Consider the following 6,000-nt stretch of genomic DNA (forward strand, 5'->3'; position numbering starts at 1 on the left):
TGCTTCAGCGGAGTCATCTTTTCATTCACCTGGCTCTGTGGACGTTTTTATTCAACCACAGCAAACGAGCAGACAGCTCTCTAGCCTTGAAGAATATTTCCATATTTGGTGGTTCCTTTACAATTGTCGCTCATTTGCCTGTTGTTTCTAGCATGAATACAGTGGGAAAGAGAAATTTCCACCTTAGTTACTTTTATAGCTGCTTCCTATTGCTGTCAGTTTGTTGTGTTCAACAGATGTTTAGCTAACATTGAAAAGACTTGTCACAATGCACCAAGTAAATCTGGCATTTTGGAACTGTGTTTTGCCCTGGTATATTAATCAGTGATGAAGTACTTGTATTTATTTGCTGAATTAATCACAGAGCTTTGACAGCAACTGTGTGATATCTTACTTGTTTTTAAATGGAATGATCCTTTGCAGGGACTTTTCTATTGGTATTTTTGGTGTAAGACACATTATTAGCCCTTAGTCATAAATAATTAAATAATTAAATAATTAAATTTGGTGATTGGAAAGTCTTTTGCTTTAAGATCACCTGAGTTTTCGTTTTCATTCCTTTGATATATTTGTTCTTCTGGTTGCTTCTTTTAACAAGAATGTACTGGAAGGAAAGAATAAGGTTTACACTCTAAATGCATTTTAAAAACACTTATTTTCTGTAGGAAGATTTAGCTATCTTCAGGAGAAGTATCTTTAAGTAGTCTGGACACTTAGCTGTTGGAGAAGTCAAGTTTTAAGCACTCATCTCCTCCTCCAGCTCCCCAGTAATGGAAATAAAATGAAGTATCAAATTATTTTTAGTTACTGGATTTAAAAATCAGACTTCAGCTGTAATAGGAACTACAGTTAGCTGTGTTGTATCCAGTCTGGACTAACAGTCTTGAGAAGAAAGTGTTGCCAGCTGGAACGTATGTTAGTGTTATCTGCCTGTATTTTGTAACAGATGTTGAGCAGAGACTACTTGTCAAAGGTACGTTGTAGTGACTTTTAAAGATGCTTGTTTGTTTCGGTACATTTTTCTTGCATCACTAATTTTTTCCATAAAGTCAAACCACAAACTGTATTATTGGGGACTCCAGCTGAAGCTTGTGGTGAATAGGAAATAGATTAAACACAGGTTTTCCCTTTTCTCTAGTTGCCAACAGTGATGTCAGTAGTTTTAATGATCCTTACCTCAGCTCACTGTAGTCGTAGCACACTATTAAAACACGTCTTCTGCACTGTTTTTATATGTTGTTAAGGAAATGCTCATGCTTGTTGATAAGAAACAATGGGGTATCCAGAGGATGATTTAAATCCCATATAAGGCACTTCCTTCTTGCAACATACTGTATTAGCTCACTGAAGAGAGGGAATAAGTTCTTGATTTAAAAAGAAAAAAGATAGTTTTAATGTGCAGCTTTTTATTTTCAGTTGAATAATACAAATTGTTAAAAATTTGTATTATTAAGTATTTTGTTTTGCAGCCTTCAGACTGGCTCGCTGTTTTAAACCTGTGTTTAAGAGGTGCTACTGAAAGTAAACCTTGGAAACCCTTTCTGAAAAGACCAAGTATTGTTCATCTATATTGCTTATCCCAAATTAAAAGTCTCCCTGAGAGTAAATCGTCTTGTCAAAAATCAAGAAATACTCCTGTAAGTTGAGCAGAGAACACTTTACACTAAAACTGAGGGTGTTTTTCCCCCCCCCCCCATAAATTGTGCACAAAGAAGAATTTCCTGGATCAAAAACCTTCTAAATTGAGTGTATCTACAGTGACCTTGGAGTAGTAAGTAGGTTTGTTCTCAGAATGGCTGTTTTCCAGACATCCTTATGTGTTTAGGCAGAACAGGCTCCGCTGTCCTATGGTAGCAGCATGCATTGTCATTGTCACTTACCCATTTTTTGTTTTGTGGGAAAACACACTTATCCATTTTTTTGTTTTTGTGGGAAGACATTTGTAGGTTTTGTGGGAAGGGATTTGTAAGAGGAACTAGATTGCAAGTCATTGCAATTGATAATCTAAGAGGGTCCATAGCAAAGACTTTAATGTATTTAAATGTCTTTTTTTCATTACAAAATTAGAAGAAAACTTTCCCCGTGTGTACCTTGTTTTTGTAATGTTGTAGAAAATGTGTAACAGGTTTCAAATGTTTGCTTTACCACCTCAGTAACTCAAATAGTGTTTTTTTCATAATTACAGTTTTAAAGATATTCTTTTGTTAAGTTGAAATAGCATGTACTTTTTAATAGCCTTCTAGATGTCAGTGGATAGTAGGAATTACTAAAAATAACTTTTAAAAGGTACTCCTTAAGGATGCTAGGCTTGTGGATTGAAACTTCACTACTGTCAATTGATATGGGGCTGAGTTCTGATCTGGTGGTATTTTCCAATTTAACTTGTGATTTTGCTTTTTTACTTGATACTTCACCAACAAAAGCTACCGATATGTTTTTGTAGAGGGGTGATAAATAGATTTTCTATCTGGACATGCCATCTCGTAATGCTGAAGATGCTGAAGGTGTATAACAAGCTTGAAACTAGCCCATGAGAAGTTTATATGTAATATAAAAAGACAAAATTTATATGTAATAGAGCCTGTTTCAATTTGCACCCCATGTGATTCTGGCTGGTCATCCGAGTCTCAGACTCTTGGCTATTTCAGCCTGCTGCATTTTCCACTCCTGTTACACATACTCAGAGTCTGAATACATGAGTGCTGGGCTTTCAGTAACTATGATTTTCCTCAGTACTATTTGCCTAGTGAATTCCTCTAGAAAGTGGTTTCTTTTTCAAATAGACTTGTTACTCTCTTTTGTTCCTTCTGAGTCCAGGAATAAATGCCCAGCAGCATCATTTGCAATATGCTTATGACTGTACTGGTTGAACTGGGGAGGAACTGGATGGAACAAGCTATTTTGCTTGAAATACTCTGTATTTACATTTAGATTACCTGAGCACTAGCTAAGAGGTGTGGTATTTGGTCTTGATATTGCCAATTATTATTTATTTACTTAAACACTTGTAACACAATAAGGTGTAACAACGTGGAAAAACTGTATTTCCCTTCCTCTGTTGTCCACTGTATGTGCGGTGTAGGTTGGGCTGTGTGACTGTGCTGCTGGGTACGGTTTGTTCCTGCACTCGACTGTTCATTCAGCTTTGCTGGACCGGAGCCAGATATGAAACGCGCACTTCAGATATGAAATGCGCAGATCACGCGCACTTCACTCCTCAGTTTAAATTAAGAAATTTCTTCTTTGTCACTAGTCTTCATTAAAGTATGGCATTACTGGCTAATTTTAGGTCCAACATAGTTGCAAGCTGCAAAGCTATGTTAAGCTGTATATAGATATTCTGGTAGGAACATTCCAGTAGATTGCAATATGAGTTCAGAAGAAAGTTGAAAGTAAATAAGAGATCTGTGAGATAATTCTCCAGGGAGCTTTCACAGCATACCACACATCATCTGCGAGGATAGGCTTTCCTTTCACTTGAAGGACCACACAAAGTAAATTCTGTTTCTTGGGCAATTAAAGAATATAGGACAGGAGGTCTTTTCAGTTTTTTACTCCAGTGCCTCTATGGGAAGCCTTTATTTGTACTGAGGAAAATATGCTATTTACCTATCTTTTTAGGAGCATAGTTAGTATCTAGTATAGAAATAGACACACTTTTATGTAAAATCTAAGTCTTGCTTCGTGAGTCTTTACATGAAGGTCCCCAAATGGAAATGATGGTAGCCCTCTAACTCTAGTTAAAGTAAAAATAGTATTCATTTCACTGTTGTGTTGTTTGGCTTCCGATGGGTATGTCTACATCACTAACTGCTGTAGTATGAGGAGAGAAGGACGGGGGGGTTGTGTGCAGTGACTGCGTGGAGTGACGGCTCCAGGATTGCATGCTCACCTCGCAGCTCTCCGGGCAGTGAGGTTCACCCCAGTCGCTGGTGCGAGGCGGGTGCTGGGTGTGTGTTCCTGGAGAGCTGGCTACTGCTGGGCCTTGCGCACAGTTGGGTGCACTTGACAGGGTGCCCCGGCGTGGGACTTTTTATAAGTTTATAACAGCGGTGAATGGGGATGCTGCACCCCTAATACTCCACGCCTCAGTCATCCTGTTCAAGCAAAACCTGGCGTGTACAGGTGGCCAGTAAGCTCTACAGGGAGGCCTGGTATCTAATGAGTCTTTCTTGTAGTGGGTAAAAATGCCAACAGTAGGCTAATGGTCTGAACTCTTTTCTTGCTTGTGTCACAGGAACTTGTCAGAGTTAATCAGTATAGTCACCAAAATTGTTTCTGCTTAGATGAATCTCTTGCAGTTTAAAAAAGTATTTCTGACTGCATCAAATTTTATTGCCAACATCTGTTTTCAAATGCTTTTGGGATTCAGATGCTCGAGTACAGTTCAAGTGTGCATGCTGGAATTTCTCAAGGTGCTAACATTTTCAGTTTTGATAACAAAATTAATTAACTACCAAATGGCTCTTGAAGTGCTTGAAGTGCCCATGATGCTAATTTTCTTTCTCTTTCAATTTCAGAATGATGACCTATACAACCTCAGCAAATCCTTCTTTTAACTCATGGGTATCAAGACTATAAATGTTTCATGTTATCACAACTAGGACCTCACCTCCTCCTCCTCCTCCTCCTCTTCCTCTGTAAATGGGTACGATGCATCCAGTTCAGTTTGTTTACTTTACACAAACCTCAGGAGTTAGTTGACTGAGCTGCACATCCTGTGTTGTGCCAAGCAGAAGCACTGTGACACCTGGACAATGAGTCTCTCTTACTTCATCCTCTACCATAAGGACTTAGCTGGCCACAATGAACTGATGTGCCCACCACTATGTCATGGTGAGAATGGGTATTTTACTAGCACATTTACACAACTTCATTTGCTGCTGAAAATCTGTATGACAAATCATCATTGTAAATTATTACATACAAAACTTAATGTTGGTTGAAGAGTATTAAATATTTAACATAGGTTTTGATTTATACATGTACTTTTTTAATTAAAATGTAACTTTTCCTACAGCACATCTTTTTTTGATGTGGAACTGAGGTATACTATATTCTGTTGTAAACAGAGTGGGGAACTGCTTAAAACAAGGCTTCTAAGAATAGAGTAGGGTACTATTCTTGTTTTAAGATTGTAATTCAGAAAATAATATAATAAGTCATTGGTCCCTGGGCCTTGATTGTACAGTCATATTTACTGATACTATCAGTTGTAAGATAACCCTGATGTTAAGTTCTTTCCAAAAGAAAAATAATTTTGTACTCCTTGTAAAATAATAGTCTGTATTAACTACAATGAAGACAAACTTTGCTGTACATGGTATTTACAAATGTCAACTTGAATTCATCAGTTGCACAGAAACTGACAAAAAAAATCAGAAAAAAAGAAATCAAAGTCTTCCATTGTATATATTGTAAAAAATAAAAAAACAACCAACAGAAAACCACAAAACAAAATGAAAACAAAGGGTGAACTTTTCAAATTGACTCTCTCCTTGGAATGAAAATGTGTTTGTAAATTCTGGAAATCTCTTTCTATATGTAATAAACTAGATACTGTTTTATCTGCTTTTGTTTTTTTTTTTCTTTTTTTCCTGTTAAATTGTCTCAGCTGTCTTAAATTGTCCCACCAGGTTCCTTTGTTTTCATTGTGTCTAATTAAGAATGGCTGTGGGTCATCATAGCTCAAGAATAAGAATAAAAAAAAGTCAAGTATAATTAGGTGTATTAGGGAGTTTGCTTCCTTGAATTGTTTTACTAAAGCTCTTGTTTCAGTTTTGTGGAGAATCTTCAGGATACAGTCGTCCTTCCATTTAAGTCTGTGGAAGAGTTCACAGCAAGCAAATTCAGTGGGAGCAGTAGCAGGACTTCAGCATAAAATCTAAAAATAAAGGACCAGATGGTCGTCTGGAAGTCAGTGAATGCAGCAGGAGGAGGAAGAATTCTTCTGTGACACTGTCCTGTGCTCTACACTGGCTCTGTGCAGGTAGAAATTCT

General features: G+C 37.3%; 1 protein-coding gene across 1 annotated transcript in view; it reads left to right on the forward strand.

Moving 5' to 3' along the window:
• IRS1 (insulin receptor substrate 1) overlaps positions 1-5,567 on the forward strand; it is a 57,561-nt gene extending 51,994 nt beyond the window's left edge. The window contains exon 2 of the mRNA XM_064516900.1: positions 4,521-5,567. The gene's annotated coding sequence lies outside the window, so the exon portion shown is untranslated. The remainder of the gene's footprint in view (positions 1-4,520) is intronic.
• Positions 5,568-6,000: the final 433 nt, after the last annotated feature.

Source organism: Dromaius novaehollandiae, chromosome 9 (genome assembly GCF_036370855.1).
Source record: "Dromaius novaehollandiae isolate bDroNov1 chromosome 9, bDroNov1.hap1, whole genome shotgun sequence".
Classification (NCBI taxonomy): Eukaryota; Metazoa; Chordata; class Aves; order Casuariiformes; family Dromaiidae; genus Dromaius; species Dromaius novaehollandiae.